Raw genomic sequence first — 21,577 nt, forward strand, 5'->3', positions numbered from 1 at the left:
AAGGACTTGGTGAGTCAGCTTCACTGCATGTCGATGTGGCAGTTGAGGCCAGCAGGACATGCGAGGTTCCGGCTCATGTGGGTCACCTCTTCCTACAGCTGCAGCCACTTGATTACCACCTACATGTTCAAAGTCAGATCCGGAGAGAATATTGTTCTTAGTCAGTCGAGATTGAAGGTTTCAGAGTTCAACTCTATATTCATTCATTCAACAAATATTTCTTGAAGTTTGCAGTTTAGAGAGAAAGATAGACATTCCTTTTGAAGTGTGACATGTGTTAAGGAGTGGGAAGTGTAAGATGCTATGGGAGTGTACAACATGAACCCCTAACCTAGATTGGACAAGGAAGGGGGGAACGTCGTGGAAAGCACCAGAAGATCTGATGTTTAGTGAGAGTCTTGAGTGATAAGTAAGAGTTGAACAAAGAGGAAGGGAAATTGGTTCCATGTGGAGTGGCAGTTCCTGCGATGGTCCAGTTCAGCTGGAGATGAGAGAGAGAAAAGGGGAGAGGGAGAGGGAGGGAGAGAAGAGAGAGGAGAGAGGAATGAATTGGGCATGGGGATGGGAAGGCATAGCAGAAGGTAAAAGTATTATATAGTCATGTGATGAAGGGTCTTGCAACTCATATGAGGATTCTGGACTTTATCCTAAGAGCAACGAGCAGCCCTTGCAGAATTTCAAGCATGACAACCTGAGATCAAGGGTACCAGCAGCCCGTCAGCCCTTCGGCTGTCCCATTTTATGCTTGTAACCCAGTACCTGGGTCCCTGGTCTAGTCTCTTGAACTCCTGACTTGATCTTCTGCGTAGTTTCCCCTGTCCCTGAAGAAAGGAGAGGCTGCTTTCTCTGGGGGTGGGGAGGTGGGGAGGCAGGGGGATACATCACCACCCCTTCCTTAATGCACAGAGTCTTGCTCTTGAACCTGAATTCATGTATCATCCATTTCCCTGCCCCCCCACCTTTTGACTTTGCCTCTTTTGACTCTCAGCCACAGGGCTTGCCCTCCTGCCCCTCCTCATGTCATCACGGCTGACCTGATGCTGTTTGGTTGGGCTCTCTATCACTCACTCTTGCCTTCTCCGTCCCACTGCTGCCAGGCAAAGTTCAGCTAAATAGTCATCATCCCATAGCTTGCAGCAGCTGTGTCTGAACCAACTACTTGCCCAGGAACTGATCCACTCCAAGAACTTGTCTCATATAAAGTTCTGGTCACCCTCAGTGATGATGCAGAAATTCATCTGACCCAGCTGCGTCTTTAGAATGGTGCTTAAGGGCACAAACTCTGGAGTCAACTTCCCTTGAGAGTGAACCCTGGTCCAGGCCAAGACTTAGCTGTGTGGCAAGTTAGTTCATCTCTCTCAGGCTGGTTTCCTCATCCTTACATGAAGATATTAACACCCACCTATGGGGCTGTTATGCGGATTAAAAACGACTATGGAGATAAAATATCCAGAATAGCACCTTGCACATAGTGGGAGCAAAATAAATGTTTTCCTCTCTATTCTTCCTCTGAAAGTGCATTATCTGCTTACATTTCTGGTTTTGATCCTTACAATGATTCCTAAGATTGGAGGATTAAAGGAGCTTATGTGTATAAAGCACCAGGTATATAGCAAACACAAGATAAGTATTAGCTATTATTAATAATTATTATCATTAATGAAGCAGAATATCCTGATTAAGAGATTAACTGTGTCTTGTCTTCTTGAAAACGGGATCATCCAAAAGAACAGAAGTCACCATCCATCGTGACTTTCCTTTTGAGAATTCACACGTACCACCCACAAAATGCAGCTGTTATCCTCCAAGACAATTCTGAACCCTCGGGAAAGGCCAGCAGCTCCTTTGGTTCCAGAGACTATCCTGCAGAAGACGCCCTCTGGGGACGTCAGTAGACTGGCTGCTTCGCACAGCTGCATGGGGGCCATTCTCATCGTAGTCTAAGAATGGCATCTCATGGAGTAGTTGATAGTGTTGATGGCTGTTACATGCAGAATTTTGTCCCCTCAAATTCATATGTTGACGATCTAAACCTCAGTACCTCCGGATGTGAATGTATTTGGAAATAAAGAGTTGATTCAGTTAAAATGAGGCTGTCAGGGTGGGCCTCATCCAATCCGACTGGTGTCTCTATAAAAAGGAAACATCTGGGCACACAAAAAGGCACCGGTGATGTGTGTATGCAAAGACAGACCTTGTGAGAACACAGGGAGAAGTGGCCTTCTGTACGCCAAGGAGAGAGGCCTCAGAAGAAACCAGATCTGCCGACTCCTTGATCTTGGACTTCTAGCCTCCAGAACTGTAAGAAAATAAATGTCTGTGGTTTAAGCTACCTAGTCTGTGATATTTAGTTCTGGCGGCCTCAGCAGACTACTACAGTGGTCCATCAAAGAATTAGGCTGTAGTCACCGTGGAGTAGGTGGAGAGAGACAGGTACTTGAATCAGAAGAGAGAACAGGTTCTTTGGGAGATGGCATGGGAGCTTGGATTTTCTGAGAATGAGACTATACCTTTCTTCCCCATGGGGAGGAAGACCTTTGACGCAACTGCTGGCCTAGATGCCTTGGGGAATGGACACCTGGTGTGTGGCCTTGAGGGAAGTATCCAGGTTGCCTTTGAAGACCCCGAGGCATGAGACTGTACCATGAGTGACTTCAGCATGCTCTCTGTAGAAGAAGCCTGCAAGATTCCTGCACACATCTCCAGGTAATAGCTGCAAACTAGTGGTCAGTAGAGACCAAGGACCAGGCCTCTGCCTCATTTTCTTTCCGGCCATATGTGTGCAGGATTAAAGCAGCATCCAAGAGAGGGCTGGAGGGAATTTCATTAATGAGTGTGATGGTCATTCTGCTAATCAGGTACATGATAACTCAGAAACATATAGTTTAAAAAGAAAAGAAATAGGTAACGTTTCTCACATCTGTACCTAATGAAATAAACTAATATCCATTATATATAAGTAAGCAGAACAGCTATGAAGACACTGTATTTATCTTGGTCTCTGTTGTATCCCTAGCCCTAGTACAGCACCTGGCATCAGGTATGTGTTCAGTACTTGTTGAATGAAAAAAATGGACTGCCCATGTGCTGCTTTCTTTATTTCAGACATGCACAGACAGAGGCCCAGAGAGGTTAAAGAGGCCTCGCCAAGGTCACACAGTCATTAGCAGACACAAGGTGTCTTAGTCGGTTTGGGCTTCTATGACAGCATATCTTAAACTGGGCAGCTTAAATAGCAAACATTTATTTCTTACAGGTCTGGAGGTTGAGAAGTCCAAGATCAAGGTGCGAGAGATTCAGTGTCTGGTGGGAACTTGCTCTTGGTTTGCAGATGGCTGTCTTCTTGTTGGGTCTTTTCACACGAAGGAGAGTGAGAGCTCCAGACTTCTCCTTTTATAAGGACACTAATCCCATCTGGGGGCTCCATCTCATGACCTTATCTAAACTTGATTACCTCCCCAAAGCCTCGGCTCTCAATACCATCACACTGGGGTTTCACGTAGGGTTTCAAGATATGAATTGAGGTCAGAGGGGTTGGGTGGGGGTGGAGATATAAACATTTAGTCCATAATACATGGCCGGAATGAAAACGTTTGACTTTCACTCCCGTGTCCTGCTCAAAGACTATGTAGATATTTAACATCCTTTTTCCAGAGCATCTGGTTCAGGATTCTCCCTGGGACAGGTCAACGGATGAGCAGATTGATCTAGTATGACAAACCCTCTTTCCCTCGTCCTCTTGCGAGGGGAATTTGCCATCTTCTGTGATCATCAAACTGGCACATCAGTCTGGATGTTTGTTAATGGCACTGACCTAAATCTGTCACGTTGCAAGAAACCCTTCATGGCAGCTGGGATTTGCTGCCATATAACGGCTTTATTGTACATGGAACTCTCTAATAAGCTGATTAAAAAATATATATTTTTTGAAGCCGTAATATGTACTTTTCAGACATCTGATAAGAGGCAACGTAAATAGAAACGTCACGCTGAGTGCAGAAAGTGGAAATCCTGTTGTATTAGAAGATGCTCATGCTTTGATCGTGGCACATTTCTCATGGCTGCCAGAGCAAAGGTCTGGTGTGATGATCTTCTCATTTAAACCTTTCCTTGGTTTGTTTTTATGCCAGTTCAGCATATGCGGGATAAAGTTATGGGTAAGCAGTGGGTCTCCCTAGGATGGCTTGACTTCTGACTGTGCCTCAATGAAGCAGGATCATTTTATTACTTATGTGCCTGGCATCGAGCTGTTCAAATCTCTAATTCTCCAAAAGACTCTGAAAGAAAGATAGGCATAGCCATCCTCATTTTACAGAGGAGGAAACTGAGTCTAAGAAAATGTCTTTGGTGGCTTTGGGACTTTGGAAGAGATGGATTCACATCACCTCTCACAGCCAAGCTCGTGTTATTGAAATCATTCATTCCTTCTTTCATCTAGCAAACCTTGAGCACCTGCTGTTGTACTTGGTACTGTACTTAGCTGCCTCAAAAGGAAAAGGTGGACCCTCCCCAATCAGAAAGCTTTCACAGTATTCTTTAGTGTAGCAATCTTCTAGTTGAAATATAGACCTCATTCTTATCAGTACGTTTCCTTTACACTAGGAAACCTAATGTTATAGATGAATATAGTACTTTATGATTGACCTTTATGCAAGAAAGGATTAACTTAGCTGCTTCGGTTGCCCAAACCTTGCAAATTTCCAAGACTTGTCTTCAGGACCAGCTCTTGGCCAACTGCTGAGAGATGAGCTCTAAGTCCTTGGAATATTCTGCCTGAGAAGAGTGTTTTTATATGCCGGGGGCCTTGGGCCATGCTGCCAGCTTGATCAGACAGTTCGTGCTAACAAATGTGTGATGCAGGGCTTTTATCTGTTTTTGCTCTGCGGACCCAGGGTCAGAGTACCTGAGGTCAGTCACGTGGACGCTGCATGATGCCTACATAACTGACCCCAGGAAAATCCTGGGTACCAGCGCTTAGGTGAGCTTCCCTGGGTGGCAACAGTTCATCTATACTGTTGAATGAATGGAAGCGAGCATTTGATTCTCTTGGACTTCATCCTATGCACATTTACCTTTGCTGATTTTAATTTGCATCCTTTTGCTGTAATAAACTATAATGTGAGTGTAACAACTTCCGAGTCCTGTGAGTTCTTCTAGTGAATCATTTAGGCTTGGGGTCATCTTGAGCAACCCTGAAACAACCAAACACTTTTCTAATGATCATCTTTTTTTTTTTGCGGTACGCGGGCCTGTCACCGTTGTGCCCTCTCCCATTGCGGAGCACAGGCTCCGGACGCGCAGGCTCAGCGGCCATGGCTCACGGGCCCAGCGGCTCCGCGGCATGTGGGATCTTCCCGGACCGGGGCACGAACCCGTGTCCCTACATTGGCAGGCGGTCTCTCAATGACTGCGCCACCAGGGAAGCCCTCTACTGATCATCTTTTTTATTCCTCATCACACTTGGGAGACCCCCTGCACTGGCATATCCATTGTGTGAATGAGAAACCTCAGATTCCCTAAGGTCAAGTGCTTTCCTGGATAATGTTTTGAGGACCCCATGTCACCTGCATTCTAAACCAGTGGAGAGTGAGAGTGGTTAGGGTGTTAAAAATCTAAATATCACCTGTCACACTGATAAAGGAGAGATTGGAGGCTGTGGTTTAGGAGTACATGACAATATAAACCCCCAGATTACAGATATGCCCACCCAATCATAGACCGCACTAGACAACTATAGGTCTCTCCCCTTGAAGAGAAAACTTCCCTCCTGGCATATCAGTGTTGGGGAGAAAAAAGCTTTCCTTTGCCCTTCTAGGTTCTTCCTGCTGGTCTAAGAATTAAATCTACATGGGACAGGTTCACGAGAGAAAAACAAATTTAATCATGTATGTCCAAGGGCCCCATAAGAATATGAAACCATAAATAAACAGGCAACTGAGGCTTATATGCCATCCTGAGCTAGGGAGAATGAGATAGGGGTCTGGGGCTTCAAAAGAGAGACAGACAGTTCACAGGGTGAGGGGAAGAACAACTGTTTAGAAATAACAGATGTTTGCCCTATCATTCAGAGAAATCATTCTGATCTAAAAAGAAGTTATCTTTGGTAATAGCTCTCTTTCTGGTACAAGCTCCCTATCTAAATTCTTTTAGGCAGTTAAGGGGGAGGTGAAAAGAAAAACTTCCTGAGTCATCTGTTTCTCAAAAATCACCAGCTCCAAACAATCCTCATGCCAAGGACATATCTGGGGGTGGCAAATGTTGCTCCCCTACATCGGGGAGGAGACCAGTGCACTACTTTGCAAGTAGGCAGATCCTAGAGAAAAAAAGGTCACTCACTCTTCCAAACACAACTGTTGGAGCCCTCACTCTACTTCCAGGTGAGGAGTGAGGAGGTGGCGTGTGGTCTGGAGCATGCTTCTAGTTAATGAATGTCTGTCTGTCTAGAATCAGTGAGTCAGGGAAAGAAAGTGTCCTGCAGGTTGCAGGAAGTAAATGATGCTACCAGGACTGGAACTCCCAGTGGTCTTGGAGCCCAAGACACATCCTCCCGACACCATCTTACATTGACTTCACTGCAAACACTGTGCTTTTGATTGTTGACTTCCAGCTCTCAGGGTCTCAATGGTGTACGGTACTGCAGATGTTTAAAATGCAAAACGCCCTAAGTAACCTTGTTGAACTTAGTTAACACCACCTATTTAAGGAAAGCAACTCCCCTCCCTTCAGACTCAGGACTATTTCCCAAAGCCTGATGCTTAAGATAAGTATAAGCTCAAGTTGCCCCATATCACAGCAGAATGCAGCCAGATATTCAGGCCTGGCTACATCAAACACTTCCTAAACCTATTTCATCTCTCTCCCCTTTTATGGACCAAAAAAAGCTGTTCTGAGACATACGGGTCTGTGTCTCAGTTTTACTCCTTCATTTGTTCATTAAATGAACATTCATTAAGCCTTAGCTATGTGTCAGATGCTATCATATTTACTGGGGATACAACAACTAAGTATTTGCCTCAAAGGGTTTAGTCTCAGCTTAGGAAGTGGGGCATGTTCAAAGGTAATGCAAATACGGATCCGAGAGAAGCATTTTCAGGATAAAGTCAGGTAGAAATGAGGGAGTGGTCTATTTCTGGGTCAATCATCCTTATTTGCATGCAAAAACATCTACTCTTGTTTCGCCTTCCCATCCAGTCCCCTTTTTCTCCCTAACCTTCATTTGCTTCTTTTTTTGCTCTTCTCCCCAACTATTCCTAACATCCTCTCATGATTTGGCCACTATGGTCAGTGTCTAGATCCCTCACCAACCATGATGGCTTAAACCAGATGCTCCACTAAAGACCAGGCTGGTGCTCAATCTGTACCAAATCCAAATGCCGTTCAGATTTGAGCTGGGCCTGCTTTGCAGCTTGCTTTAAGCATCATTTGCTGCGAGGTTCTTGCTAACAAAACCCAAATTGTACCTCCAGAGACCCCGAGCCTGTGGAGTACTTTCTATGGCAAGTCTGTGCCCTGGAATAGCTTATCCCAACTGTAACACAATCCACTCACCTCCTGGGCAAGATTTATTTATGTTTTTTAAAATTTTTTTTAACATCTTTATTGGAGTATAATTGCTTTACAATGGTGTGTTAGTTTCTGCTGTATAACAAAGTGAACCAGCTATACATATACATACATGCCCATATCTCCTCCCTCTTGCGTCTCCCTCCCAGCCCTCTACGAGGTCACAAAGCACCGAGCTGATCTCCCTGCGTTATGCGGCTGCTTCCCACTGGCTATTTTACGTTTGGTAGTGTATATATGTCCATGCCTCTCTCACTTCGTCCCAGCTTCCCCTTCACTGTTGCGGGGCAAGATTTAAAGCCTCCACGGTGTCTCATTGATTTCTTAAGGTACACTCAGAGTTGGCGTTCTGCCGTTGCATATTTTAACTGTTACTGTTTTGTTCTTGCATCCTGAGGTGATTTTATTCGGGGGAACACATGTTTGAAGAAGCTGAATTAAATATAGGCAAATCTTATTAATTCAGACTCCATTAATTCAGGCTGGACTGAAACATAAGTTTGTGTTACCTAGAAGTAAAAAGATTTTCTAAATAAATTAACGGTGGGAATAAGACTGCAGGGAGAGGAGAAGGTGTCACCTGTTTAAAAGGCAGTGTTTCCAAACCCCTTCAGGGATTCTAGAAGGGCCATCAACATATAAACAATTGCCTTTGTGTTTGTTCATTAAAGCTAAAGACTTTTTCTTCAAGAAATAATTTACTGTTTAACAAATGCTTCTTTCAGTTTTTTTCATCTGTCGAGCTGGGAAATAATACGGCTAAACATCTTTTAAAATATCCCCCAATTCACTGCCCTCCATAACGCTAAATATATTATAGACATATTGTACCTAGACATAAATATATGTGTGCGTGCATTAAAAATACAATGGAAACATCTTAAAATAAAGTGGCTATTATGGTTGGTAGGATGAAAGGTGATTTTTATTTTCTGCTTCATATTTATAACTATTTTCTTTAATGAACTCATTTTTATCATGAACACCAAAATGTTAAAAATATCATTAACATTTTATAATAGTTAACAGGTCTTTTTCCCCAAATGGTTTATATAGAATAAAGTGGAATCGTATCCATATAGATCAAAACACTTGGTGGGTAGAGTGAGAAGCTCACTTATCACAAGGCCAAAGTTTATCTTTTGCCACCTTTGTTGGAGGCCACTGGGTCCTGAAATCTGGTTAGAATATGTATCAGCAGCCACCTATTATTCTGTGGGCAGGACTGTGCTGGGTGAGGAGAAATGGATGCGGTCTTTGTGTGTGTTCTCCAGGAGCTCACACAGGTGTCATGTTCAGACAGAAGCAGCTCACACATAGCACAGCAGACATTGTGACCGATGCCTTATAACCCCAAACAAGTGCTAACTACCTCCAATAAAACTCCACCATCTACTTCTGGTTACATTACAATCATTGCAGCTGTATCGAATATTTCATTTGTGCCAGGTAATTTTCCATGGATTTTCCAGACATAATTTCCTTTTTTTGCTACAGATAATCACAGATGGATGTTCAGGGATATCAAATAAGTTGCCCAGGTTCCCACAGCTGATACGTGATACAGGTAATATTCAAGCCCAGTCAAGCAACACAAATCTCCTGCCCTGAATACCATGCAGCACTGTCTGCCGCAAGCCTCAAAGCCAGACTGCATTCTGATTATCTCAAATATCTTTCCAGGCAGTGCAGTGGGCACCCTGAAGAACCTTTAGTGTTGGTTATTCTTGAATTTCAGTGTTTAATTCCTGAGATAAGCATGGGTTTGGATCGACCAGATAACTCCCTTTGAGACTGATACATATCTTTAAACTCAGAGAAAGTACATTATATAGTGCACAGAGTTAGGCTATAAATTCCTCACTCTTTAGAGTCTGAGAGATCACCTGGTGAAAACTCCAACCTGATCCGTCTCTTAGGCACCTGCAACCCTGCCCTTTGCAGTGGGCAATGGTCTTTTCTTTTTCTTTTTTTTTTTTGCAGTGGTCTTTTCTGAATTCACCTCCCGCATACCTCTTTAGAACATAGGTTTGCTTTTGGATCATCTCTGTGATCTTCACATGGCATAATTACCTGAAGAAAGCTAAGCTGGTCTAAATCATCACCTAGAAAACCATGACCATATAGGGCTTCCAGGGAAGCACAAGAGACTTATTCTTGCAGAAGCAGACAAATCGATCACTAAGGAGGGGAATGACTCCAGGGAAGAGGACTTAGCAAATAATTAGACAAGAATAAACAAACCATGATAGAAATTAAATCGTGAGAAGTATTTTTAAAAAGTAGAGTTAAGACTTCATTGAACATCAAAACAAAGTTAGGGAGGACAGGTTGAGAGGAATAATATAAAATAACATGAAAAAGGATAAATAGTAAAAGAGATTGAAAAAAATATAGCTACGAAATACAGAAGAGAGCAAACATATGGATGATTAATGTTCCTGAAAAAAAAGAGAACAAATTAGACAAAAGAATAATATTTCTTATAAAGTAACAAAAAATGCTGAATTAAAGAAATAGCTACACATGCAAAGTGAAAGGGTGCGACAAATCCTGGGAAAGTTGATTTAACAGATAGACAGACAAAATCATATCAAGTGTGAGACGTAACTGTGTAGGTTATTCAATTTCAGAGACAAAGAATGACTCCTGACACACAAATGATTCCCTCCAAAGAGGGGGATAAGGAGCAGACAGGCTTCTGTTTTTGCCTAGGCAAGGTTCAGGGCTAGCAGACAGTGAAGCAATGTGTACAAGCAATGATCCAAAGGAAAGGAAGTGTGACTCAAGGATTTTCCACCATGCCAAATCAGTGTTCAAGCATAAAGGAAACTGAAAGTCTTTTTTTTTTAACATCTTCATTGGAGTATAATTGCTTTATAATGGTGTGTTAGTTTCTGTTTTATAACAAAGTGTATCAGTTAAACAATATACACACGTCCCTGAAAGCCATTTTTATACATGGTAGAACTCAGATGAAATGCCACCCATGAGCCCTCCTTGAAAAAAAAAAAAAAAAAAAAAGCCTGGTCATAAAATCCAGTCAACCAAGAAATGAAGCAAAATAAAATGCATAGAAAGAGAAACTATGAAAACAAAGTTCTTATGCACTGACTTTATTTTAATGTAGAACCAAGGTTAAGGAATGGTGAGAATGTTGGTTACTATGCAAAATGTAACTGCTATAAACCATGAAAGTATATATATATGAAAATGAAACTAACAGAAACTGGAAGTAGGGACATAGGAAGGAAGTGAGTGTGTGTTCACATGCGCATGTGCAGGCTATCTTCTTATCTTTCACTGTGGTGGGAGGATTCTATAAATATTACTTATATTATTAGATTGAGAAAAATATATTTGGACATATTATTACTAACTATAAATGTAACAAATAGGTTGCTTTTTGTTTGTTTGTTTTTTGGTTAAAGAGCCTTCCCACTTATCAGAAAGAAATCAACTATAGAATGAATCAAAGAAGCATGTATCCAGAAGCAGAACAAACAAAATCTAAAAGGGCATAAAAATAAGAAATTAATATAAAATAAAGAAATAGAATTAAAATGAAAATCAGATATATTATTTAATTTCAATGGGATAAACCCACAGATTATTCAAAAAGTCCATCGTATTGACTCAGAAGAAAACATGGAGTTAGAAGCAGTTAAAACAAGTGCCTTCGAAAGATTGTAAAATACTGAATAAAGTCGTATTGTTAAAACAAAAGCAAATCAGGGAGTAAGTTGTAAGCATAAGATAAAACTAAAATCAGAGTAAATAAATACGACAAAGAAGGGTACTTTCTAATGATACATTAATGGAGATCTCACGGCCATGGATTTTAAACAACATTGGCAGGTTTTTTTCAATTGAACTCTCAGCGTAAAAAAGACATATCAAGGGCTTCCCTGGTGGCGCAGTGGTTGAGAGTCCGCCTGCCGATGCAGGGGACACGGGTTCGTGCCCCGGTCCGGGAGGATCCCGCGTGCCGCGGAGCGGCTGGGCCCGTGAGCCATGGCCGCTGATCCTGCGCGTCCGGAGCCTGTGCTCCGCAACGGGAAAGGCCACAACAGTGAGAGGCCCACATACCACAAAAAAAAAAAGACATATCAAGTAGAAGAAAAAAAATAGATGAGATATTACCTAAATAACATAACCCATGATAGGTATTATTAATTCTACACCAGAGGACAGCAAATACTTCTTATTTACAAGTGTCCATGGAACATATACATATCTCAATCTTTTATTTGTTTACTATTATAAAACTTCAATAATTCATCCAATGTAGATATTGAAAGATCATATTTTCTGATCACAATAAAATCATAATAAGATTGCAAGGACAGGAACAAAATCAGAAAGAGTACCCACACCACCCTCTTCTTTGAATGACCCCTAGTACAAAGAGAAAATAATAGCTAAAATTGCTGAATACTTAGAAAATAACAATAGTGAAAATGCCATAGATTGGGTCTTATGTGATGCAGTTATGCTCCCAGAACCATTCATAGCTGTATGCACATTACTATATAGAAAAGCATGAATATAAGTGAATTAATCATCCAACTAAAAAGGTCAGAAAGTGAAATATTAAATAAAAGGAAGGCAAAAGATAGGAATTAATGAGTAAAAACCAAAATTAGCAATTTTGAAAACAGAACACAATAAAATTAATGAATAAAATGAAACGCAGTTGCTTCAGAAACAAAACTTGACTCTACATTAACTCTATACTTCAGAAAAGTGTATTTGTCTTTGTTTGTGTTGAGGCAGGGGCTGGGGAGGAGGTGACTGGGAAAAGACAATATTGATAACAAAATGAGAAAATTTGGGTAAAATAGAAAAATGCAGATATATCCCATCTCTGGTTTTTGATATAAAAAATCTAAAGTCTCAGCAAAGATAATATATCTTTAGGTGACTTAATAGATTAACACATTCTAATGAAGTGGATTTTTTCCCTTTAGGAAGGAAAGGACTATTCAAGATTAACTATTAAATTCATATTATTTAATATCTTAATAAATCAAAGGAAAAAAGACTTAGAATGTGGTTATCTTAATTAATACCCAAACAGATGAATGATAAAATTTATCTATACCTGATTTTTTATGATGCTTAACAAAATATGAAATAGATATAAAGGATTCTTCTTTAACCTTATGGCAAACAAATATAATCCCAACCATCCCAACCAACATATTAATATACTATGTCACGTTGGAACTTGAAAATATGACTCCAAACTTTATCTGGAAAATAAGCATGGAGACATTGCCAGGACAATTTGAACAAAAAGAGAAAGTGAGAGGCCTAGCACCATCAGATATTAAACCATATTACAAGGATACAGTATTTAAAACTATGTGTTGCTGTAGCAAGAATAGAGTAACACATTAATGGCATTAATGGAACATCATAAAACTTCTCCAAGTAGGCCCAAATGTATATTGAACAAATGGATTATTACAGTTTCAAATGCGAGGGAGAAGAACAGTTCATTGAATACATTTTCTTGGACAACAGGCTAGCCATTTGGTATGAGCAAAGGAGTGAAAACTAAATTCCATTCGCATTTTTCACACCCACATAAATTCTAGATTGATCAAAGATTTAAGCTGAAGTGTGAAACTCTAAACGTAAGGACAAAAAAATAATTTAAAAAAAATCTTGAAGTGGGAAGGCCTTAACATATTTGACCTAAAACCACAAACTACCAAAATATAGATTATTAATATACATACTTAAATACTCCTGCGCAATCTTTAGAATCATAATCAAAAACTTTTTTAAATGAGAATTGGATATGCAACACACAGGGAAAATAGCTAATCCCTGAAATATATAAGGTGCTCTTTACCAATCATTAAGAAAATATAACTATTGCCCAATATGAAACTGGAAAGGACACTAAAAAGCTGTTTATAGAACAGTGTACTCATATACACACACAAATAGCCAGTAAACATATATGAGAGAAAGATTACCAAAATTTCTCATAATTAAAGGAAAGCAAATTAAAATAATTACATATTATTTTTATTTATCCTTTTGCCAAAGATCAAAAAGCATTAGCAAGTATATACGGAAACAGACATTCTCATGAACTACTGATGGATATATGTATTCAATTTGGCTACCTCATTTCAAATTAAACATGTATAGATTCTTTTATCCAGCAATGTGACCACTAAGAATTTATTCTATACATATTATTGGTCATGTATGTGTAAGAATTTTCTCTGAATGTCCAAAAAGGACAACTCAGATGAATTAAGGTATACATATCCATGCAATGGGATACTTTATAGCCATTCAAAAGATTGAGAATTTTCTTATGTGCACTTATGGAAGAATTTTTAATACAGATTTAGAGAAAAATAATAAAATCATTGCACAGAGCAGTATATAGTATGACCTCATCTGTTTTTAACAAATTAAATAAAGGATACACACATATGCTTGCTTGTGGTTTCAACATTTCTGGAAAGGTTCACACACACACAACAGTTCACAGTAGTGTTCTTGGGGGTGTGGAGGTGAGGTTGACTTTTCAGGGAGACTTGTTTTTTGTTACTGTACTATTTAAACTATTAAGGTTTTTACCATATACATGTATCTCTTTTATAATAAAAGTTTTAAAAGAAACAAAATGGTCATTTTTTCCTATGAGTAAGTGAGAGCTAGACAACAATATTATTTGTGAAGAGTGTTTTATAGGCTATGTGAATCAATTTATAAATATATTAGATATATTTTATCTTTAATAAAAGGAACTAATAGATGAAATATAAAATATTTCATGGTGGTTAAAATATTAATCCATGGAAGCATGCAAGTATTAGTTGGGGTTCTTACCCTGTTACTAAAATATGCACGATCTGTATTTATTCATCCACTCAACAAAGTAACTACGCTCAAGGCAGGCTGCTTAGTTTTTTCCATGGGTCTCAATTTCACTTTAGGATGGGGATAATAATAATCATGGTAGCAGTAGTAATAGTGATAATTACATTAATACCTATCTCATAGAACTATCATAAGGATTAAATAAGCAAATGACCATAAAGCTCTTAGCACAATTTCTGACACAAGTAATTACTTAAAAGTATATTAGCTATGATAGAAAAGAGCTGAAAAACGCCAGCTATCCTCTCATTCTGAGATTACCCATGAAGAACTAACACACTATTGTAAAACAGTTATACTCCAATAAAGATGTTAAAAAAAAAAAAGTAATCCTGGGACCTGCAAAAAAAATAAATAAATAAAAATAAAGGAAACTAACTCTCAAAAAAGAAAAAAAAAAAAAGACATTACAGAGAGAGAGGGAGACAGAGTGAGGTATGCGGAGATGAGAGAGAGAATGGGAGAGAAAGATATAGACCGTGGTAAAAATACAGACATCTATTTATCTTCTAAACACAACGTGAGATTCATATTATTTGGAAACCTGCTTTTACTCCTTGGCAGTACATTGCTAATACTGTCTATATCAATAAGTAGACTTCCATCCCCGTGGCCATGCCTTAGTTCAAGCTACTATATTCTCTTGCCTGAATCTTTGCAACACCCCTAACCTATGTCCCTACCACCATTCTTTCCCATATGCATGTTTCTTAACTTCACACAGTTCTTCAAGCATTCCCCTTTGCCCCCAGGATCTGACTCCATCTGGCTCACTAGGCTTTGTGTAATCTAATCCTTGTTTCTTTGTGTGGCTTTATCTCCCATCACACTCCTCCACGAACTTTATGCTCTCTTCAAAGTACCCAAGCACATGCCTTCAGAAGGCTGTATGGTAGAACATAGGTATGGAAAGCATGTAAACTTTGGACCCAGACTGACCTACATTCTAATCTGGGTTCCAACGCCCACTGTGGTGTGGCCATAGCAAATACACTTGACCTTATTTGCTAATGAAATTTGCTTTTGACGAGACAATATTTTCTTGCTTAAACATCAGAATAACCATTGGGTTTACAAGCCAGAACACAGCAATAATTAACAAAAAGTACAATGTTCCCCACATGGTAATAAGTAACTAAAATTTTTTCTCCTTAAAACAGCAGCAGTCTTTCTCACATCTGGACGTTTTATTTCTGTTATAAGCACCTTAGTTCCCTTGTTAACTCTTAACTGGATTATTACAGCAGCCTCCTCACTGGTCTCCAAATCTCCATTTGATCATCGTTCTTAGCATTTTTCTAACCAGGTGACTTTGCCATTCAAAAAAATCTTCCATTGAATGGGGGTCATCTCCCGTTACCCCCAAGCTAAGCTCCTATCTCCTGCCAGCATTCCTCCAGTCCCGTGGCATCCGAGTTCCCTACATTTCCCTAATGTGCTCCAGCATTCTCCAGACCTTTGCCATCCCTGTGTCTGTGCTCAAAGCGTTACTTGCTTCCAGAATGTCCTCTTCTAAACACTGCCTTTTGAGACATGACTTCCTCCTTCAAGCTCAAATTGCCAGCACTGCCCTAAAACTTTCTTTGATGCAATTGGTTTTCACTTTTTAATACTTGCAGAACACTGTTTGGATATTTCTCACATGTCTATATTGCATCGTGCCTTTTGAAAAACCTTCTTTCCTCCAGGAGATTGGGAGCTCCTTGTGAACAAGAGCTATAACATTCATCTTTGTACTTCTGTCACCTGGAACCATAGTTGGAACAAGATGGTAATTTCAAAGAATGCTTATTAAATAAAGTGAGTGAATAAATGGGCTGCAGGCATGAATTCACCTCTAACTCACTACTAACATTGTGTGGTTGGAATGCAGTTTAATAATGATTTTAGTGCTATTTTATTGTATAGAGGGCATAATAGTAATCATATATACCATCTTTTGAAACACTGACTTTATGCTGGGCAATGTACTTGACATTTTCTATCTATTGTCATATTTCATCTTAATAACCCAGCGAGCCCCATTTCCTGCTCTCTGTTTTACAGATGATAAAACTGAGATTCAGTGAAACTAAAACCTGATCTGCTTGCCTCTGACACCTATATATTTTCCCATTATATTATAAAACCTATGGAAATATAGTTCCTTTCCTTTTGGCATAACAAGGACAGCACAGCAACTGTGCCCGGCCCCTTACATCTCTTTCTTCTTATCACCATGCCCATTTTAGGACACAAGATTCCAGGGGTCAAATGATTTTCTCACAGACATTTACTAAGTGAAGAAAAGAAAATTAAAGCCTATATCTGTCTGGCTCTAAAACTTCTCTGCCAATTTCCCAGTTCAACTCACCTCCCCACTTCCCCTCTTGGTGTCCCTAAGTTTGTTCTCTACATCTGTGTCTCTATTTCTGCTTTGCAAATAAGCTCTTCTGTACCATTTTTCTAGATTCCACATATACGTGATATTATACAATATTTGTTTTTCTCCTTCTGGCTTACTTCACTCTGTATGACAATCTCTAGGTCCATGAGATTGGGATTGACATACATACACTACTATGTATAAAATAGATAACTAATGAACTCTACTCAATGCTCTGTGGTGACCTAAATGGGAAGGAAACCCCCCCAAAAGGGGACATATGTATACATATAACTGACTCACTTTGCTGTACAGCAGAAATGAATGCAACATTGTAAAGCAACTATACTCCAAGAAAAATTAATAAAAAAAATAAAAAGTAACACTTCTCCGCCATAGATTAGACTATACAGCTGCCTTGAAAAACATGCCACAATTCTCCATTCCACCAAATGAGATATGATATGATCACTGATTTGTCAGGCTGCTTCATGAGGTTCGTGTGAGAGCAAGTGAAGAGACAAAGTGTGTGAGAACCAGGTCCCCAGGGGCTTAGCACGCCTACAGTACAGTTCAGACCTACTCCTACAGTCAAGGGAGAGGCATTCAATAATTACGGCAGGAGGACACGCAAGTCAGAGTGATAGGCGTTGGGCAGTGTTCAGTAGTGAAAGGAGTTGATGGCTAAGGCAAAGAAGACGGAGAGGGGTGACTGAGTCAAGAGATATTTGGAAGGTTGTTTCTTTAACAAGGTTAGCAGCTGCCTCTTGAGCAAACTTCATGAAACAAGGTGAAGTTCATTACAGCCTCCAATATAACTGTTAAAACAAAAGTGAAATTTGCACTTATTATTGCCCATAGGCCTAAAGTTGACTGTGTTCCCATTAGTGGGAATGAGAGGTCCTCCAACAAGAAAAATGATTGTTTTGCTTTACTACATTATTGTATGGGTTTAAAAGAGATGCCAAGGTACAAGGTACACTCACATGGGTGCATAAGAGTTGGTCTTCCCTTTATGAAAGAATCAATAGCTGTTCTACTAGCAATGGCTACAAGTGCACCTTTTAAAACTAATAATTGTGGAAGGGCTGAATTCTTCATAATAAAATCTTTAAAACATTTATAAAATTTCTCCATAAAGCCATTTTCCTGGGGAGACCTATAATTATCAAAAGGCAAGATGAGAGCATAAGCCCATTTCACATAAACATGGACAGTATGAGCCTCAGTCAGGAATGCTGAGGGTAGAGAAATAAAACCCAGATGAGAAAATGAAGCCAGGATCAATTTTTCTTCCCAGTGTATTTTATTGTATACAAATGATAAAGCATAAACAGCTTCTGATTTCCCACCAGACTCTGATAATTTTTTTTCTAAAAAAGGCTGGCTAAGACTGAATGTCAAATTCTGTCATTCAAATATACATGCCACATTCACCATGAATTCTGCTGCAGTTAACCTAGTTTTTTATGTGATGCTTTTTATTTTTTCTTGAATTTTAAATTCAGGCATTTAGGTACCATTCAGAATCTTCTTCTTTTCTTTGATCTCTTAAAAATCATGGTGGTGGGGGTTATTATAGCCCTCCAATCTCTGTGCAATAAACTGGAGTATTCTTTGTTGCTCAAAAAGCAAAGAGAATCTGGTTAAACTCAAGTTCATCCAACCACTGTTCCAAGAAATACGCTTGCTTTTAGCACCCTTTTCAAGGCTCTGCTTTCAAGCAAGTCCCACCAGGCTTGGGCAAGCCTCCTTAAGTCATACCACAGGTGCAGAAGAAGAAACTGCATGAGGCCAGAAGACCAAAACTCTGTGTGGCCTGAGCACTTCACTTCGTCACCTGGTTCTCAGTTTCTATGGCTTTAAAAATGACCAGATCTTGTAGATCAAATAATATTAATCTCTTGTTACAATCCTGTTCAGTCGATAGTAACTGCCTTAAGTGCTTCCTGGATTCTGAGGGGGACTTCAGGCTCAGGAGGAAAGATTAGCATGATTGACTAGTGATGTCTACCAAGAGGGCAGGATGTGGTAACTACAGCATGAGTGCCATTTTTTTTTTATATTTCTGGGATATGATACTTTTAGTTCTTGTATGATTCTTGTTCCCTGTTACAAAAGAGAAGAAAGACTGAATCTTGGAATAAGCTTGTAGATTCAAGAGTTGTGGGAAGGTGAATTCAGTATTACAGAATAAGATGACTGGATAGAGATTAAAAATAGAAGATAATCTAGAGACAAATTTTTGATCATAAGACTAGAGAGCCAGGGAGATGAACTTAGAGGTAAATATTATGTGCAGGCATATAAATGGGTTGAAAATTGAGATAAGATCTGTTGTCTCTGATTTGTTTCTCCCTGATGCGATACTTGAGGGACTTCTGTGAATAAAGGATCACAAAAAAATAAATAAACTCCTGATGTCTTTGAATCAAGAAGTCTATAATTTTACCATGTTAGCAAATAGGAGATATTTCATGGCATACAGAAAATACTCAATAAAGGAAGGAATAGTAAACCAAACTCGGGGCAATCTCTTTCCCCTCAGAATATATGGAAATATTCGGAGACATTTTTGATTGACATGACTGGGGGGGGGGGGTGTTACTGACACCTAGAAGGTAGAAACCAGAAATGCTGGTAAACATCCTACAAGGCACAGGATATCCCTGTATAACAGAGACTTGTCCAGCCCAAGATGTCAACAGTGCCAAAGTTGAGAAATCCTGTATTAAAGGAATGAATGGAAGAACAAATGATCAAAAGCCCCATCCTACATGTACTCTCTGGGGCTGGAGACTCCAGTGTTCACCAACATATTTGCTCTCCCCTTTTTCTCTAACCCACACCTAGACCATGATTCCTCTCATTCCTTTACATTCAGGTGTGGTCAAGTGACAAAGTTTGGCTCAATGGAATGTGAATGGAAGTTACATCTGACACTTCTGGGACTAATACATGAATAGACTTCCCTATCTTTATTTTTCCTCTTGTATTAGCTGAATGGAGAGCTCTCTTATGAACTAGAGGGGGAAGAAGACACAAAATGAGGGGAGTCTGGGTCCCCAAATGACTGTGCAGAGGACAGCATACCCTAGAATCCTGATTCTCCACATTGGATCCCACTGTGAAGGAAAACTAACTTTAACCTTTTATTTCATTAAGCCATTGAAAGTTGAGGGCTGCATTTTACAGGAATTAGCCTACTTTGGATTATACATCTGAAATCTGACCACTTGGACTATGTGCTGTTCCCCAGCCAGAAAAGCAGATCAAGATTTTCCAATCTCTATTTGTTTATCTGGCTCTTTGTCTCTCCATCTCCGTCTCTCTTTCTCTCTCACCTGTCTTGTACATGATTAGATGTTTTATCAACCTCTCTCTTATGGCCTCTATTTCATGTTTCAGCTTCCCTATACTTAGAAACTCATTTTTACCTATTTTTTTTCCCTGTCCAAAGCTGTTGACCATCTACGTTAGTAGCCACAATATCACAAAAGCAGGAGCAAGGGGATGTGTCTCCCTTTTATATACATAAGAGTTTCTGGGATCCCTGCAGCATCATGACTCCATAACAGATTATAGGATCCTTGAATTATTTTAAATTCAGAAGAAAAAAATATATAAAGCATTATGCTAGGATCTATGGGTCATAAATGTGTTATATAAAATGCTTGTCTTCAAAAAAATTTATATTCTGGAAAAAATAAATTTAAAAATACAGATGAAGATAAGATAAATACATTATATGAATACAAGCATACCTTGGAGATATTGCAGGTTTGGTTCCAGACCACTGAACAAAGTGAATATTGCAATAAAGCGAGTCATACAATTTTTCTGGTTTCCCAGAGCATATAAGTTTTGCTTACACTATATGCACTGTAGTCTATTAAATATGCAATATCATTGTCTATAAAACAATGTACAAATCTTAATTAAAATATTTGATCGCTTAAAAATGCTAACAATCATCTGAGCCTTCAGTAAATTGTAATCCTTTTGCTGGTGGAGCGTCTTGCCTCCGTGTTGATAGCTGCTGACTGATCTGGGTGGTGGTTGCTGAAGTTTGGGGTAATTGTGGCAATTTCTTAAAATAAGACAACTGTGCAGTTTGCCTCATCAATTGACTCTTCCTTTCAAGAACAATTTCTCTGTAGCATGCAATGTTGTTTGATGGCATTCTACCCACAGTAGACATTCTTTCAAAATTGGAGGGACTTCCCTGGTGGACCAGTGGGTGAGACTCCATGCTCCCAATGCAGGGGCCCCAGGTTCAATCCCTGGTCAGGGAACTAGATCCCACATGCATGCCGCAACTAAAAAGTCTGTATGCCACAACTAAAGATCCTGCATGCAGCAACAAAGATCCTGCGTGTTGCAACTAAGACCTGGCACAGCCAAAATAAATAAATAAATAAATTTTTAAAATAAAAAATAAATAAAAAACAAAATGAAGTCAATCCTGTCAAATCTTGCCATTGCTTTATCAACCAAGTTTATGTAATATTCTAAGTTTGTTGTTGTCATTTCAACAATCTTCACAGCGTCTTCACCAGCTATAGATTCCATCTCAAGAAACCACTTTCTGTGCTCATCCGTAAGAAGCAATTCCTCATGCATCAAAGTTTTATATTTACAATAAATATAATCATAACGAAAATGTGTGAAATATTGTGAGAATTACCAAAATGTGACACAGAGACACTAAGTGAGCCAATACTGTTGGAAAAAGGG

Source organism: Kogia breviceps, chromosome 8 (assembly GCF_026419965.1).
Source record: "Kogia breviceps isolate mKogBre1 chromosome 8, mKogBre1 haplotype 1, whole genome shotgun sequence".
NCBI classification, from domain to species: Eukaryota; Metazoa; Chordata; class Mammalia; order Artiodactyla; family Physeteridae; genus Kogia; species Kogia breviceps.